The 18,830-nt window shown below is 41.1% G+C and overlaps 1 protein-coding gene and 1 non-coding gene across 2 annotated transcripts in view; one reads left to right on the top strand and one right to left on the bottom strand.

The window, feature by feature from the left end:
- Positions 1 to 18,830, top strand: part of SNX3 (sorting nexin 3) — a 50,506-nt gene that overhangs the window by 12,457 nt on the left and 19,219 nt on the right. The gene's annotated exons all lie outside the window — the stretch shown is intronic.
- LOC117098181 lies at positions 5,611 to 5,714 on the bottom strand. The gene has a single exon (XR_004443234.1). It is a non-coding gene; the product is annotated as a small nucleolar RNA U13 (small nucleolar RNA).

Raw genomic sequence — 18,830 nt, 5'->3', positions numbered from 1 at the left:
ATATCACTATATAGCCCAGGTTGGTCTTGAACTCCTGAGCTCAAGCAATCCTCTTATCTGCCTCAGTCTTCTGAGTAGCTGGTACTACAGATGTGAGCCATGACACCCGTCTTAATGTTTCGTGTTCTTACATGTTAACCCCCTATGTAATAGGGCCGTGTGCCATTGTATAAACAATAGTTAATAAAATTTAAATTGGTCTTGGTTGAACTATTAACATAGGTAAGTCCTTTCTACAAACTTTGTCTGTCTGTCTAAAAGCTGGGTGTGATGGTGCCCAGCTGTAGTCCCAGCTACTCAGGAGGTTGAGGTGGGAGACTCATTTGAGCCCAGGAGGTTGAAGCTGCAGTGAGCTATAATGGTACCACTGCACTCCAGCCTGGGTGACAGAGTGAGACCCTGTCTCAAAAAAAGAAAGGAAGGAGTTAAGTGGAAAATTGAGAAACTATGATACCGACTCTAAATGGGACAACGTAGTAAACTGATAGAATTTTAGTCTTAGTTTAGAAGGCCAGGTTATGTTGATATACTTAAGTTGGGATAAATTGCCGTTTTAGAGCGTTTTTCTTTAGACATCAGGATATGATTCTTATCTATAATTGATATTTGCTGAGTTTTCTTCCCTCAAGACATCTGATCAGTTGTTTTTTTCTAACTAAATTTCTTTTTTAGAGTTGTTGACTTTAACTTGAGTAGCTCCTGTGGGTCAGTTGCTTTATTGAGTACTTGGAATGCTAAGTTTAATAACATATGTTACTGCATTTAGTAAGTTCACAACAGCCTGAAACAGGGCTAGATTTCTCTGATAAGTTTTCCCCAGAATTGTCCAATAAATGAACATTTATGAACTGTCTGCTATATTCCAGACATTGCTAGATGCTTGTTTAAGAGATGAATAAGACATGCCTAGCCTTTAGAAGCTTCCAAACTGGTGGTAAGGAGAGTAGGGAGAGGTAAATTCATAAAATATGCATAAGGTGTAGTGGAAACCCAGGTCTGCCCTGAGGGGCCAGAAGTGTGTGAGGGCAAAAAGAGAGCCAGTAGTGTTTTAGGTAGGGGGAGCACCTGTCTCTTCTGTCCTTCACTGCCAACATCTGACGTCAATGACCTGCCAGAATCACACAGTAATACTGGAGTGATTCCTTGTTACTCTCTGACTCAAACATTTTTCTCGATTTTTATTTATAATTTTATATATAATGTATAATTTGGTTTTAAAATTGTTATTTTAATTTTAATTTTTTGATAAATAGAGACAGGGTCTCGCTGTGTTGCCCAGGCTGGTTTTGAACTCCTGAGCTCAAGCAATCCTCCTGCCTCTGCCTCCCAAAGTGCTGTGATTACAGGCATGAGTCACTGCACCCGGCTATGATTTGTTTTAAGCATCAGTGTTCAGGCAGTATGGTAGGCACTTTCACTCTGTGTTTTCTCTGATATAGTTTATTCTACTGCATTTTCTTACAAACTGTAATCACTCTTATTTCCAGTTAAAACAGATGATAGCCTGGACATGGTGGCTCATGCCTATAATTTTAGCACTTTGGGAGGCAGAGGTGGGAAGATCCCTTGAGCCCAGGCATTCAAGACCAGCCTAGGCAACATAAGGAGACTTAAACTTTTTTTTTAAATTAGCTGAGCGTAGTGGCATGGACTAGTAGTCCCAACTACTTAGGAGGCTGAGGTAGAAGGATCACTTGAGCCCAAGAGGTCAAGGCTACATTAAGCCGTGTTCGTGCTACTGCACTCCAGCCTAGGTAACAACAGAGTGAGACCCGGTCACACACTGAAAAAATAGATCAGGGATATCGACCACTTCATCATTCTTACTTAGCAATAATCGTTTCCTTTTTCCTCTTGTCTTACTCCATTTTCACACTGCTATAAATTTACTACCTGAGACTGGGTAATTTATAAAGGAAAGAGGTTTGACTCACAGTACTGCGTAGCTGGGGAGGCCTCAGGAAACTTACAAGCATGGAAGGCAAAGAAGCAGCAAGTACCTGCTTCACAAGGCACCAGGAAAGAGAAAGTGAGCAGAAAGAGCCCCTTATAAAACTATCAGCTTTCGTGATAACTCACTCATTATCACGAGAAGAGCATGGGGGAACCACCCCCATGATCCAGTCACCTGGGGGATTACACATGGGGGTTACAATTCAAGATGAGATTTGGGTAGGGACATACAGCCAAACCATATCACTTCCTGATCATGCTTTATGATATAGCTAAGAAAGTTTACCTGCTCTTTTCCCATGCCAAACTCTAATGATCTTTCCTGATTCCTCTTGCCAAAAGGTAATCCAGTGTGGACTTGAGCCTGTAGTCTTAGCTATTTGGGAGGCTGAGGTGGGAGGATCGTTTGAGGCCAGGAATTAGAATCTGCACTGAGTTATGATCTTGCCACTGCACTCCAGCCTGGGCAATACAGCAAACGCTACCTCTTAAAAAAAAATAAAATAAAATGCTGAGAACACATTCTATTCTATAATGAGTTTGTGTTCCCAGGCAAAAAAAATAAAAAGAATCAATACAATTTTAAGAAAAAAAAAAAAAAAGGGCAGGTGCAGTGTCTCATGCCTATAATCCCAGCATTCTGGGAGGCCAAGGTGGGTGGATCACCGGAGATCAGGAGTTTGAGACCAGCCTGTCCAACATGGTGAAATCCTGTCTCTAGTAAAAATACAAAAAAAAAAAATAGGCAGACGTGGTGGTGTGCGCCTATAATCCCAGCTAGTCGGGAGGCTGAGGCAGGAGAATCACTTGAACCTGGGAGGCAGAGGTTGCAGTGAGCCGAGATTGCACCACTGTAGTCTAGCCAGGGCAATAGGGCATGATCCTATCTCAAAAAAAAAAAGGAACGCTCAAAGCTCTTTTAAGAATTTCTTACTTAGAGGCCTCAGAAATAACACCACACATCTACAACCATCTGATCCTCGAGAAACCTGACAAAAACAAGCAATGGGGAAAGGATTCCCTATTTAATAAATGGTGCTGGGAAAACTGGTTAGCCATATGCAGAAAACAAACTGGACCCCTTCCTTACACCTTATACAAAAATTAACTCCAATGGATTAAAGACTTAAATGTAAAACCTAAAACCATAAAAACCCTAGAAGAAAACCTAGGCAGTACCATTCAGAACATAGACATGAGCGAAGACTTCATGACTAAAACACCAAAAGCAACGGCAGCAAAAACCAAAATTGACAAATGGAATCTAATTAAAAAGCTTCAGCACAGCAAAAGAAACTATCATCAGAGTGAGCAGGCAACCTACAGAATGGGAGAAAATTTTTGCAATCTATCCATCTGACAAAGGTCTAGTATCCAGAATCTACAAGGAACTTAAATTTACAAGAAAAAAACAACCCCTTCAAAAAGTGGGTGAAGGATATGAACAGACGCTTCTCAAAAGAAGACATTTACGCGGCCAACAAACATATTAAAAAAAGCTCATCATCATTGGTCATTAGAGAAATGCAAATCAAAACTACAGTGAGATACCATCTCACGCTAGTTAGAATGGCAATCATTAAAAAGTCAGGAAACAACAGATGCGATGATGTGGAGAAATAGAATGCTTTTACACTGTTGGGAGTGTAAATTAGTTCAACTATTGTGGAAGACAATGTGGCATTTCCTCAAGGATCTAGAACCAGAAATACACCATTTGATCCAGCAATCCCATTACTGGATATATACCCAAAGGATTATAAATCATTCTCCTATAAAGACACATGCACATGTATGTTTATTGCAGCACTATTTAGAATAGCGAAGACTTGGAACCAACCCAAATGCCCATCAGTGATAGACTGGATAAAGAAAATGTGGCACATATATGCTATGGAATACTATGCAGCCATAAAAAACAATGAGTTCATGTCCTTTGCAGGGACATGGATGAAACTGGAAACCACCATCCTCAGCAAACTAACACAGGAACAGAAAACCAAACACCGCATGTTTTCACTCATTAGTGGGAGTTGAACAATGAGATCACATGGACACAGGGAGGGGAACATCACACACCAGGGCGTGCCAGGGGTTGGGGGACAAGGGGAGGGAGAGCATTAGAACAAATACCTAATGCATGTGGGGCTTAAAACCTAGATGACGGGTTGATAGGTGCAGCAAACCACCATGGCACATGTATACCTGTGTAACAAACCTGCACATTTTGCACAAGTATCCCAGAACTTAAAAAGAAAAAAAAAAGTTATCTTCTTGGCCGGGCACAGTGGCTCCTGCCTGTAACCCCACCACTTTAGAAGGCTGAGGTGGGTGGATTACTTGAGGTCAGGAGTTCAAGACCAAACTGGCAACATGGCGAAACCCATCTCTACTAAAAATACGAAAAATTAGGCAGGCATGGTGACGCATTCCTGTAGTCCCAGCTACTGGGAAGGCTGAGACATAATTTCTTGAACGCAAGAGGTGGAGGTTGCAGGTTGCAGTGAGCTGAGATCGTGCCACCGCACTCCCGCCTGGCAGCAGAGCCAAAAAAAAAAAAAAAACTTCTTACTTATATTCTTACAGACTATATTATTTTAAATGTGATATTCTAGAGATTGATGGTGGTGATGTTTGCATAACAATATGAATTTACTTAATGCCACAGAACTCTGTACACTTAAACATGCTGAAAATGATAATTTTATATTATGCATATTTTACCACAGTAATAAATATGGAAACAAATAGTATGGAGGGCCAGGTACAGTGGCTATCTCCTGTAATCCCAGAACTTTGGAAGGCTAAAGCAGGAGGATCACTTGAGGTCAAGAGTTAAAAACCAGTTTGGGTAACATAATGAGACCCTCCTCTCTACAAAAAATACAAAAATTAGCTAGGTATGGTGGCGTGCACCTATAGTCCCAGCTACTCGGGAGACTGAGGTGGGAGGATTGTTTGAGCCCAGGAGGTCAAGGCTGCAGTGGGCCAGGATTGCACTACTGCACTCCACCCTGGGTGACAGGGTGAGACCCACCATCTCATAAAGAAGAAAAAAAAAAAAAGGGAAACTGGAGAGGGCAGTTTCTTTCCCTTCAAACTATAAAAGCAAGGAAAAAAGTAGTTCTTTATGACTTTTTGCCAAGAACCCTCAGTTCTTACTCATCTGTTGTGTTTTACAGTCTACTTTATCTAATACTAGTATAGCCAGTCCAGTTTTCTTATGAGTATTTGCAGGGTATGTAATTTTCTGTCCTTTCACTTTTAACCTGTTTTGATTTTTGAGGCAGAGTCTCACTTTCTCACCCAGGCTGGGGTGCAGTGGCACAATCTCGGCTCACTGCAACCTTCACCTCCCAGATTCATGCGATTCTTGTGCTTCAGCCTTCCAAGTATCTGGGATTACAGGCGCATGCCACCACGCCTGGCTAATTTTTGTATTTTCAGTAGAGACAGAGTTTCACCATGGTGGCCAGGCTGGTCTCGAACTCTCAACCTCAGGTGATCCACCCCGCCCTTGGCCTCCTAAAATGCTGGGATTACAGGTGTGAGCCACCACGCCTGGCTCTTCATGTGGATTTCATTTACCATCTGGTATCATTTTTTTCAGCCTGAAGGGCTTTCTTTAGTATTTCTTTTTTCTTCTTCTAAGGTTCCCTTCAGATGGGTAATGTGCTGAAGTCATAACAAGGTTTGAAGGAGGCATGTCACACACATGAGCGTGAAAACCCAATCATCATGCTTACGAACTACAGAAGGATTTCTTTAGTATTTCTTCTAAGTCAGGTCTGCTAACTATGAAGGCTTGTAGTCTTTTTTTTTTTGTCTGGGACTGTCTTAATGTTTTTATTTTTGAAGGATAGTCTTGTTAGATGCATTAGTTTTTCATTGCTGAATTAAAAATTACCACAATTGTAGCTCTCAAAACACCCCCAGCCAGGTGCAGTCCCATCTACACAGGAGGCTAAGACAGGAGAATCACTTTAGCCCAGGAGTTTGAGGCGGCTGCAGTGTGCTGTGATCATGCCTGTAAATAGCCTGTACTCCTGCCTGGGAAATAAGCAAGACACTGTCTCTTTAAAAAAGTAAAAATTAAAATAAATAGATGGAGTTTTTAATTATTTAAAAAACACCACCAAATATCTCACAAGTTTCTGTAAGTGAGAAGTCTGAATATGGCTTATCTGGACCTTTTGCTTGGGGTCTCACAGTGCCTGCAATCAAGGAAGGTTGGTCAGGGTTGTGGTTTTATCTGAGGCTCCAGAGTTCTCTTCCAGGCTTACACAGTTGTGGGCAGTATTATTTTCCTGGAGCTGTAGAGTTTAGAGTAGCCTTCCTCTTAAAGGCCAGTGAAAAAAAACTCTTTGATCTCAGTGAAGACTAAAGCCCCTTTTTAAGGGGCTCACCTGATTAAGTCAAGACTACTCACAAAAAACCTCGGTGAAGTCAAAGTCAAACTGATTAGGGAGTTTAATATCTGTAAAATCCCTTCACCTTTGCCATGTATTGTAACCTAATTATGGAAGTGACATCCATCACATTCATAGGCCTTTCTCACATTCTCAGGGAGGTGTGTATGCCAAGTGGTGGCAGCTTTAGGCACCGTCTTGGAATTCAGCCTACCACACTGGATAGGGAATTCTTTGTTGATTTTTTTTTTCTTTGAGCACTCTGAATATGCTGCTGCTTCCTTGTCTCCATTGTTTCTGGTGAGAAGTCAGCTGTTAATCTTACTATGGATCCCCTGTATTGATGAGTAGATTTCTCTTGCCACTAAATTCAAGATTTTGCTTTTCTTTGGCTTTTAACAGTTTTACTGTGATTGTTGGGTGGGGATCTCTTTGTGTTTATCCTACTTAGAGTTCATTGAGCTTCTTGGATGTATAGATTAAGGGTTTAGTCAAATTTTTAAAGTTTTCAGCCATTATTTATTGTTTCTTTCTCTCATCGTGGGACTCCCATTACTTGTGTGTTGATAGGCTTGTTGGTATCCTACAGGTCCCTGAGACTCTGTTCATTCTTATTTTTTTCTTTCTTTCTGCTTTTCAGATTGGACAATTTCTTGATGTGTCTTCAAATTTGCTGATGCTTTTGTCTGCCAGTTTGAATCCACTGTTGATCCCCTTCAGTTAATTTTTCGTTTCAGCTATTATACTTTTCAGCTGTAGAGGTCCAATTCAGTGTTTTTTTATAATCTTTTTGTTGAGATTCTCTATTCCTTGAATCATTGTCATCATGCTTTTCTTTCAGTTCTTTAAGCATGGTTTCCTTTAATTTGAACATATTGATAGCTGCTTGGAAATCCTGGACAGCTGAACAGCTGAACCTCCCCAGAGACAGTTTCTGACTTTTTATCCTGTCTGTGGCCCACACTTTCCAGTTTCTTTGCATGTCTCATAATTTTTTGTTAAACTGAACATTTTAGATAATACATTGTAGAGACTCTGAGTTAGATTGCCTCCTGCCCCTCCCCAAAGGGAGGTGGTTGTTGCTATTTTTTTTTTGGGAGTTGCCTGCATTAAGTCTGTAGTATGAGGTGGTGATAGCAGAGATCAATTTTTTTTTTGCCAGGTTTTCTAAGGGTCACCCTGAGTCAGTCTGTCAGTTTATCTTAGTGGTCAGAAATGACTGGTTAAAGGTTATGCGTAGCTACTTGAGCCAGTGAGGCTTCAGCCTTTTTCTTTTTTTAAGAGACAGGGTCTTGCTCTGTTGGCCAGGTTGGTCTTGAACTCCTGGCCTTAAGCAGTCCTCCCACCTTTGCCTCCCAGAGTGCTAGGATTACAGGCATGAGCCCTGCACCTGACTAGCTTCTGCTTTTTGCCAATGCAAGTTGGAAAACAAAGTCAAAGTTCAGGCAGTTTACAAGTTTGCCCCAGCTTTTACTTCGTGCCGTCTTCTCGTGTCCATGGCTGTCCCGTGTCTGTTAAAGGTGTCATTCAGCCATGGATGTTTGTATAACTAGGGTCCTCTCCAGCTGAGCATGCACACAGCTTTGTGTAAGCACACATACTTCTTTTTTTGAGACGGAGTCTTGCTCTGTCGCTCAGGCTCTAGTGCAGTGGCGTGATCTTGGCTCACTGCAGCCTCTGCCTCCTGGGTTCAAGAGATTCTTCTGCCTCAGCCTCCCAAGTAGCTGGGATTATAGGCATGTGCCACCATACCCGGCTAATTTTTTGTATTTTTAGTAGAGACAGGGTTTCACCATGTTGGCCAGGCTGGTCTCATACTCCTGACCTCGTGATCCCCCCGCCTCAGCCTCCCAAAGTGCTAGGATTACAGGCATGAGCCACCGCTCCTGACATCACACAGACCCTCAGACCTCCACAGATACCTGGGAGCTAATCAAGGCCCACCATGGCTATGTAATTCTTTTGGTAAGTCTGCTGGTTTGTTGCTTGCCCCCAATATTGCAACCTTGGGTTGCTGCAATATTAGCCTTCCCCACTGTTTGCTGCCAATATTGCTGTTGGTTTCAACAACAGTCCCGCATTTGGGGCTTTTCTATATTCTACTCCTAACCAGTGGCACCCCTCCAGCAGTGATGGTGTTGGTTTTCACAGCTTGCCCCATCCTGGTAGAACTACCATTGGTAGAGCTGGTGGAGCTTGGTAACAATAGCCCTAGGTTAAAACACACAGACTTCTGGCTGGGCAAGGTGGCTCATGCCTGTAATCCCAACACTCTGGGTGGCCGAGGCGGGTGGATCACCTGAGGTCAGGATTTTGAGACCAGCCTGGCTAACATGGTGAAACTCCATATCTACTAAAAATACAAAAATTAGCCAGGCGTGGTGACGGGTGCCCGTAATCCCAGCTACTCGGGAGGCTGAGGCAGAAGAATCGCTTGAACCCACAAGGAAGAGGTTGCCATGAGCCGAAATCGCACCACTGCACTCCAGCCTGGGCAACAAGAGTGAGACTCCTTCTCAAAAACAAAAACAAAAAAACTCACACACAGACTTCTGCTCTTCTTGAGTTGAGTAGTTTTTCTTGAATGATCACTTTTCAATTTGTTATACACCTGTGCCTACTTTCCAGAGTTCTGATATGGTGGTTTGACGTGTTTGTCTAGTTTTTTCATTGAATTTTGGAGAGAGGCTCTGTTGAACTTCTCACTCTACTATTCCAGCAGTTCCCCCTTTACCTTTTTATTTTATACATTTCTTTTAGGTTCTCATATTTTTAAGAGAAATGGTCTTATTCATGTTATGTTTTTCTTTACGTTATTATGCTTTTACTCTTAATTTATGGGTGCTCAGAAACACTTTTTATGCAGTGTTTAAATGTTTTTAGAAGCCTCTTAATCAAATATTCCCAGGCCCCTTGAACATAGTAGTTGTTGAGGTAGTCATTAAATGCTCATTTAGTAGAGTTTTAAAGCTTTATTTAATATCTGCTTTGGGTCACGTACTATAACCATAGTATGACTTTAGAGCATGGATTTGAAGTTGAACCCGTGCAATAATCCTCTCTCTTGTTAATGGAAATGTGACCTTGAACAAGTTGCTTAATTCTTCTCTTTTGAATGTCTTCAACCATAAAATAAAACTTCAGAGGAGTAAATGTGACTTAAGGCATAATATTTGCCCCACATTAAGTATTCAGTAAGTGATAACCTGTGAGAATGTGTGAGAAGAATGTATAATAATAGTTTCTACGTAATTATTAAGGTAAGTGACAGTATTTTCTTTCTTTTCTTTTTCTTTTCCTTTCCTTTCTTTTCTTTTCTTTCTTGAGACAGGGTCTTGCTATGTTGCCCAGGCTGGTCTTGAACTCTTGGCCTCAAGCACTGTTCCGGAGTAGCTGGGATTACAAACATGAGCCACTGCACCTGGCTCATTTTAAAGATGGTAAAACTCAGATTAGAGAAGGAAAGTAATTTGGTAATTTGGCATGATCATACTGTTAATGAGTTCCAGAAAGAATTGAACCCGGGTCTGCTTGACTAATCCATTTTTCCCTGCTACTTCTAGGAATCAGAAAAGGCATCAAGGGCTGGGCACAGTGGCTCACGCCTGTAATCCCAGCACTTTGGGAGGCTGAGGCGAATGGATCACTTGAGGTCAGGAGTTCAAGAACAGCCTGGCCAATGTGATGAAACCCCGTCTCTACTAAAAAATACAAAAAACTAGCCGGGTGAGGTGACGGGCGCCTGTAGTCCCAGCTACTCAGGAGACTGAGGCAGGAGAATGGCATAAACCCGGGAGGTGGAGCTTGCAGTGAGCTGAGATCCGGCCACTGCACTCCAGCCTGGGTGACAGAGCGAGACTCCATCTCAAAAAAAAATAATAATAATTAGCAGGATTTGGGGGCACATGCATGTAATTCCACCTACTCGGGAGGCTGACGTAGGAAAATTGCTTGAACCCAGGAGATGGAAGTTTCAGTGAACCAAGATTGCACATAGCAGTCCAGCCTGGGTGACCTGTGAGACTCTGTCTCCAAAAACAAAGAAAGAAAAGGTGTTACGGGTTTGTGGTTAGCTCTTATCATTGGTACAAAGCAAATATTTATTTGTTTGCATTTTCCCCCCACCTCATGCAACATGTCAAGAACTTCTACTACAAAAGTGATACACCAATTATTTGAACCTTGTGTGTTTCTCTAAGATACAGCCTTAGTGAATAAAACCTGGAATTTCTTAGGTGAGCGGAAAAGTAAGAGACTTTAAACTCTTCATCCACAAATATGAGCATCAAAACTGGGACACTTTTTTTAAAAAAATTTTCTTTTTTAGGGGGGTTTGAGGTGGAGGTTTCACTGAGTTGCCTAGGCTGGTCTCAAATTCCTGGGCTCAAAGGATCCGCCTACCTCAGGCTCCCTAGTAGCTGGGACTACAGGCACATGCCACTGTACCTGGCTCTCAGGAACGCTTTTGATACATAATGGTGTAAGTAGCTATAAAAAGTATACTTAGAACAATTTTGTTAGCTTTAAAGCCTCTGAGACTGAAACATTGTACATACATGTTTTTATCATAATGTACTCTAAAAATTATGTACTCTCTTACAGAAACCTCCCCAGTGGTATTCCATCTCTTTAATTCTCTTTCCTGACCTTATTTTTGTCTGTACTGTGACACCTACTCTGCTTGGGTATCCTCTTATAATTCTTAACTGTGTCATAAAATCAGCTAATGCAGGGACAATGTTCATGTACTTAGTTCATGGTAGATTCTTTTTGGGGAAGAGGGGTATCCATTTATAGTGGATTCTTTTTTTTTTTTTTTTTTGGAGGCAAGGTCTTGCTCTGTTGCCCAGGCTGGAGTGCAGTGATGTCATCTCAGCTCACTTCAGCCTTGACCTCCTGGGCTCAGGTGATCTCCCACTTCAGCCTCCTGAGTAGCTGAGACTACAGGCGTGTGCCACCATGCCTGGCTAATTTTGTAGTTTTAGTAAAGATAGGGTTTTGCTATGTTGCCAAGGCTGGTCTCAAACTCCTGAGTTCAAGCAGTCAGCCTACCTCAGCCTTCCAAGGTGCTAGGATTACAGACACGAGCCACTGCACCCAGCCCATCATGGTAGATTCTTTCTTTTTGAAACGGAGTCTCACTCTTGTCCCCCAGGCTAGAGTGCAGTGGCACAATTTCGGCTCACTACAACCTCTGCCTCCCTGGTTCACGTGATTCTCCTGCCTCAGACTCCTGAGTAGCTGGATTACAGGCACTCACCGCCATGCCTGGCTAATTTTTGTATTTTTAGTAGAGATGGGGCTTCACCACGTTAGCCAGGCTGGTCTCGAGCTCTTGACCTCAGGTGATTGATCTGCCTGCCTCGGCCTCCCAAAGTGCTGGGATTACAGGCGTGAGCCACTGCACCTGGCCTCATAGTAGTTTCTTCATGACTTTTTTGCTGTGTACTTATTAGCATTCTAAGTAACATCATTTTAATGGCTAATGAGCTGTCATAATCAATATTGATAGATGTCATGGTTTAAAATCTTACCATGCTTCCAAGTAAGATTTGAGGGCTAGAGATAAAGGATCTGGAATGATTTCCTTTTCTTACAAACTCTGCAACTCAGAGTAGAGGGGAAGGTATTGGAAGGTAGAGAGAAAGGTGGCCAAAGTACTTAGAAATCAACTTTAAATTATGAGGAAAAGAACCAGAATATTCTGCTCTCCAGCTCCACCTCAGACGCTTATTATACCTAACAGTTAAAGAAGCCAGAAAATATTTTAAATTGTGCTGATCTGATTATGTATTGAAACTTTTGATGGCAAGTTGCAGCTCCTCTTAACCATGGTTTATATGGGGGATTCTTAGACAGTTACTTTCCATTTCTAATAAAAAGATTTTTGTGTTAGTGATTTGAGTACTGTCAGGCTGTTAGAACAATAAACATTCTTTGTGGAGCTTTATGAAAGGAGTAAAGTGTTGTAATGGCACTACTGTCAATCTGCAAATATAAAGCATGCATGTGTATAGTGTTTAATGTCATTGTCTAGTTGCTGTTATAGCTAATCACTATGGAAGAGTTTATTAACATATGTATCACTCATGTGTTAGAGAATTTAGACTTATTAAACATTCATTTTCATGTTTTTTATAGTTTTCCAGGTAATACTTCAAGCTTTGAAGAAACAGCTTAGTTTTGTTCTTTTATAATATAGGTGGCAAACTATTATATATATATAGAGAGAGAGAGAGAGAGGAGAGAGAGAGAGAGGTAGAGAGAGAGAGACAGGGTATAGCTGTGTTGGCCAGCTTGGTATTGAACTCCTGACTTCAAGCAATCATTCTGCTTCAGCCTCCCAAAGTGCTGGGATTACAGGCACGAGCCATCGTGCCCGGCCAAAACTGTTTCATGCAACTGTTCTTAGAGGTTTATTAAGTTATTTATTGTAGAGAGCAACTCAGTCTTTTTTTTTTTTTTTTTTTTTTTTTTTTGAGGCGGAGTCTCGCTCTGTCGCCCGGACTGGAGTGCAGTGGCCGGATCTCAGCTCACTGCAAGCTCCGCCTCCCGGGTTTACGCCATTCTCCTGCCTCAGCCTCCCCAGTAGCTGGGACTACAGGCGCCCGCCATCTCACCCGGCTAGTTTTTGTATTTTTAGTAGAGACGGGGTTTCACCGTGTTAGCCAGGATGGTCTCGATCTCCTGACCTCGTGATCCGCCCGTCTCGGCCTCCCAAAGTGCTGGGATTACAGGCTTGAGCCACCGCGCCCGGCCGCAACTCAGTCTTAAATTACAGTTTTTATTTAGAATCTTACCTTTCTTTAGCATAGAAAAACTTTAGCTCATTTTGTCAGATTTCTAAATTATGAAGGAATTCTTTCCTTGCTGAATAATCCAGAATTAATTGACTTTTCTGTATTACTGAGGAACCTCAACTACTCAGAATATAATCAGAAGCTAATTAAGGAATTAGAAAAGAAGTAAAGAGCAAAGAATTAAATAACAAGTCTTATATCCTTTTTTTTTTTTTTAAGGTCAAGTCTCATTCTGTCGCCCAGGCTGGAGTGCAGTGCGTGATACCAGCTCACTACAACCTCCGCTTCCCAGGTTCAAGTGATTCTTGTGCCTCAGCCTCCCGAGGAGCTGGGACTACAGGCATGTGCCACCATGCCTGGCTAATTTTGTATTTTTAGTAGAGACGGGATTTCACCATATTGGGCAGGCTAGTCGTGATCTCCTGACCTCAAGTGGCATCCCAACATGCTGGGATTACAGGTGTGAGCCACTGCGCCTAGCCCAAGTCTACATACTTTTGAGTTACCAAGTTTTTAGAGATGAAATACTATCCTGTCATAATCTGCATCTTGTTTAGCATAACTCTACCAAAGTCAGGTTATTGCTTCAGTTGATTATTGCTATGTAAAAACCCTAAAAGTTGGTGACCGAAAACAGTTATAATTAAACATTCACTTCATTACAGTTCTACAGTTTGGTCAGGTCTTAGAAGTCATGACTTGTCTCTATTCCACTTGGTATCTGTGGGGACACTTGACTGGGACTGGAGGATTTATTTTCGAGATAACTCAGTCATATGGCTGGCTGCCAGCTGGGAGCTCAGATGGGAACGTAGATCAGGTCCTCAGTTCTTCATGGGGAGAGCTAGACTTCTCACAGAATAACGGTGACAGGATCCCAAGAGAGAATGTCTTTATGAACAGATGTTCCAAGAGGACAGGCCCCAATTCACAAATGTTTCATCAAAGGCAGTCACATGGCCAAGCCAGTGTGAGAGAGGATACAGAACAATATTTAAATATTCAGCGTTATGGTTTATTGTAGGCTACTAAAGTAAAGTAGCTACTACTACAGTGTTCTTTCTCATTCTACAGCAAAGTAGCCTTTCTGGAGGACAACTTGAAGGCTTAATATTTATAGTCTTTGGCCTAGGAATTTCACCTTTAGGGTTTATCCTAAGGAAAATATTTAAACTCCCTGGATCTGTATCAAGGCTTAATCTAGTTTTCATCCATAGCATTTTGCCCAGAGTTAGATAGCTGGTTAATGCAGGAATTCAGATTAAAACCAGATTTTCCAGTTCCAGAACTGTGTGCTTAATCATTGTACTATACAGCCTCTCACCCAGGGATGTCTATATATAATCATGTCAATGATATGAGAAGCTGATAATATATTTAATAAAAATAAGATTTGTATATATAAAAATCTAAAAGGCTGTATACTGAAATGGAATATCTACAAGCCAGTACGTATGTTTTTTAATTGTAAGGATGTCTTTTATAAGTCCACCATGCAGACTCAATATATTCACATGTATATGTTTTGTTTTGTTTTTTGTGACAGAGCCTCACTCTGTCGCCCAGGCTAGAGTGCAGTGGTGCAATTTTGGCTCACTGCAACCTTTGCCTCCTGGGTTCAAGCGATTCTCCTGCCTTAGCCTCCGAGTAGCTGGAACTACAGGCACATGCCACCATGCCTGGTTAATTTTTATACTTTTGGTAGAGACGGGTTTTGCCATTTTGGCCAGGCTGGTTTTGAACTCCTGACCTCAGGTGATCCACCCGCCTCGGCCTCCCAAAGTGCTAGGATTACAAGCGTGAGCCACAGCACCCAGCTGTCACATGTATATGTTTTATTTTTTTTTTTTTAATTTTACCCTGATACTCAAATACTGGTCTCCACTCTTTCATTCAAACATCAAAGAGCTATGTGATTGTGGTTGTAAATGCTACATGTAATGAATCCCGTCCCCATCCGCCTTCACACTGTAAATATGATGTAAATATAACCCTTGAGGAGGATGTCTTGAGATCCCTGTGGTCCATAGCTGCCTGATACTCCATATGTAGAAGCTTAGAAAATACCAGTACTTACTGAATAGAGCTTCTTAACCAATATTCTTTAACTGGCTTCCACATCATAGTTTTACTTATAATGACTTTACACTCCGTTCTCGCAGTATTATTCCAAATCACTACCCTTAAAGAGGTAAAATATTATTGCCCATATCTGTCCCAGCTAAACCAGAATTACTTGGTGATTGTACAAATTCCCAAGCTCCTACCCTCTTTCACATTTGTTAAGTCTAGGGCAGCAGTTATTCCCTCTGTCAGCCAGGCTGGAGTGCAGTGGAACAACCTTGGCTTACTGCAACCTCTGCCTCTCGGTCTCAAGCGATTCTCCTGCCTCAGCCTCCCGAGTTGCTGGAATTATAGGCGTATGCCACCACACCCGGCTAATTTTTGTATTTTTAGTAGAGACAGGGTTTCGCCATGTTGGCCAGGCTGGTCTCGAACTCCTAGGGCAGCAGTTCTTGACCCTAGATGCACTTGAGAATCATTTGAAAATGCTGATGTCCAGATTCCACCCTAGATCAGTTGCATGAGATTCTCTAGTTGGTGTCACTTGAGTGTGTTTCTTAGCACTGGACAAGTTGGGAAGATACAGAAAATAGTTTTGCATTTTAAAGATTGTCCAAAAAAGGTATTAGACTATTAATAGTTTTATTTCAGCATAAGCCTGTAGGATTATGTAAATCTTCATGAATTGTTATGAATGAATTTTCCTTTAAAATAGAATTATTATTGCACAGTTTCATTAGAGATTACTCATTGAAAACCTTGTGTGAGTTCTCCAGTGAGTCTTGTTGCTAATTCACAGATGAAGAATATGGGCAATGTAGGAAAAATATCTGGAATTCCTTGGTTTATGCATTTAAGGTAGTCTAGATAATTTATTCTCTACTGTTTTGGAAATTATACCATAAAGAATACTTCTTTTAAAATAATGAGGAATTGTATCACTGGAAGGCCATGTCCTTATTTTTTAAAGAAAGAAACTAAATACTTTGGCTTAGTGACAATCTACATTTCAAAGGTTCTCGGGACTAAAAGCTTATTCTTCATTTAAATGACTTCTTCTCAGCCTTATTAAGAGTTCATCTAGGTTATAGACCATATCTCCAGTTATTCATGCTGTTCCAGATTGGGTAAAACAGGTATCAAAAGTACTGAAGGGAGAAGTAATAGCTTAAGCACTTCTCAGTTTATCTTTTATCTCTAGATGTAGATATTTGGAGAAATGCGGCTGTTTAATGAGAACTGTAGTGGGGCATCCATTTACATCTCTTAGGATTGGTTGAATAGAGTATGGCCTATTGAGTATACTTTTGATGTTGTTGCCAGTCTCTTTTCAAATGTACACGTGACACTATCTGAAGAAATACTAGAAACACCTCGTAAACATTTTTCTAATATCTATTGTTAAGCTATATTCAGGTGATCACATTTTGAGGCTTGGTTTTCTGCTTGGCTATCAGTGATAATCAGGTAACATATAGGGTATCTGTGAGCTGCTGACTTTAATAGGTCAGCCTGTGTAAGTGTATAAGACCTACCTTTTTGGAGACCAATAATGTGGTAGTTTCTTATGCTTAGACTTGAAGGGAGCACTTGTTTTAGACCTCTATACCATGGTTTCAAAAATCTTTTCCTTAGTATATAATGTCCATTTGCATTCCTGATGATCTCACCCTGTGTGATTAGTAATACTTTTTGTAGAAAATGGCTGGTTTAGTATCTGGCATACACATACCTCTTTTAACATTTTATCACTTTGCAGTTTTGTTCCTGGTATATTAGAACAAATAGCAACAAAATAACATTGAACAATTCTCTTCAGGTTTTTAGTCTTGTTCTTTTTTAGTTCTTTGACTGTCCCAGGATCTTGTAATTATTTCATCACTTTTTCGTGAGCCAAGCAAAATATATTCTCATCTTGCAAATGAAAAGCAAGATACCTCCTAGCTTGAGCATTACCCTGAATTTCTCCGGAAGAGTACAAATATCCAAGTAGACTATAAACCCTTCTTTAATTCTGTTTATTAAATCAACAAATTGAGAACGTACTATACTTAATACATCTGTATATTAATACTGTATTTGGCAGGGAGTGGGGCTTTCCTTCAGTAAAGCAATCTCTCTCCTAATGGTTAAAGTTAGATAAATAACTTCACCTAAAAATGTGAATTCTCCAAGAAGCAGAGTTTATTCTGTGGTCTGATAATTTTGTAAGTACAAATTCGCTGGGCAAATTCTAAATGGCACTAAATTTTATTATGAAGGGCTGGTTCAAGAAAAAGGTATTAAAAGGTGGGGGAAAGATAACTATTGGAGGAATCTGACCTCTCCTTACCAAGTGACCCAGTCATGGGACAAACTGACATTATGTGCCTTCTGATGTGATGCCTCAGAAAGCATCAACATTCCTGCGGTTTAGGAACATTACTGCCAACAATGCATAACAAAACTGGTCATGAGGAAACAGACAAACCCAAATGTAGAATGTAGCTCAGATAGCTGGCCTGAACTCTTTATTGTCAATGTCTTCAATGACAACAAGGCAGGGGCGAGTCTTCTAGGTTAAAGGTGACTAAAGAAACAACGTGCAGTATATAATTCTTGAATATTCTAAAGCATAGGGAATGGTGGGCAATAAAATCGAAAAGTTTTAACTGCACTCTAAATATGGGGCTAAGGTGTTTACCTGTGACCTTGAGATATGGTTTATAACCTAGATGAACTCTTAATAAGGCTGAGAAGAAGTCATTTAAATGAAGAATAAGCTTTTAGTCCAGAGAACCTTTGAAACGTGCAGTGGCTCACACTGATAATCAGCACTTTGGGAGGTCGAGGCGGGTGGATCACAAGGTCAGGAGTTCAAGACCAGCCTGGCCAACATGGTGAAATCCCATCTCTACTAAAGATACAAAAAAATTAGCCAGGCATGGTGATGCGCGCCTGTAATCCCAGCTACGCCAGCTACGCGGAAGGCTGAGGCAGGAGGCAGAGGTTACAGTGAGCTGAGATCGCGCCATTGCACTCCAGCCTGAGCGACAAGGCGGGACTCTATCTCAAAAAAAAAAAATAACCACCAGAGGTGAGGATCCCTCCAGCTCAAGTGTCTGTCGTGCGCTAGGATCTTGCCACTGTACTCCACCCTTGGCAACACAGCGAGACCCTCTGTTTTTTCCTGTCTTCTTTGATAATATTGGTAGTCTGTTTTATAGTTTTCCAAAGAAATGTTACTAAGTAGTGGTAACAGATTAGCATTTGGCAAATAACAATTAACAAAGGCATATTTTGAGTGTGGAATAAGATAGTTTTATAGACTCAGTGGATTCCAGGCAACGAACTTAACTTTTTTGAGATGCAGATAATTATAATTATCTGCTCTTTAAATGTTAGTCTGGGCCCTGACATAGCTTTAAGTGACTGTTAATATTGGGTTTCTTACATAGAACCCTTGAGAGCTATCCAGATTATTTGAGCCTCTGTCTTTGCTTCAGATAATATGATGAAACGTGATTTGCAGAACTTTTGAGCTCCATGAACAAAACTGAAGTTTAAAGTAGTCCAGGGTTATTCAAACTCACTGTCTTCAGCATTTACTAATATATACCTATAC

The sequence above is a fragment of the Trachypithecus francoisi genome, unplaced genomic scaffold (genome assembly GCF_009764315.1).
Source record: "Trachypithecus francoisi isolate TF-2019V2 unplaced genomic scaffold, Tfra_2.0 Lachesis_group15, whole genome shotgun sequence".
Lineage (NCBI taxonomy): Eukaryota > Metazoa > Chordata > Mammalia > Primates > Cercopithecidae > Trachypithecus > Trachypithecus francoisi.
The sequence above is the reverse complement of the archived record's forward strand: the minus strand, read 5'-3'. Positions and strand labels throughout refer to the sequence as shown.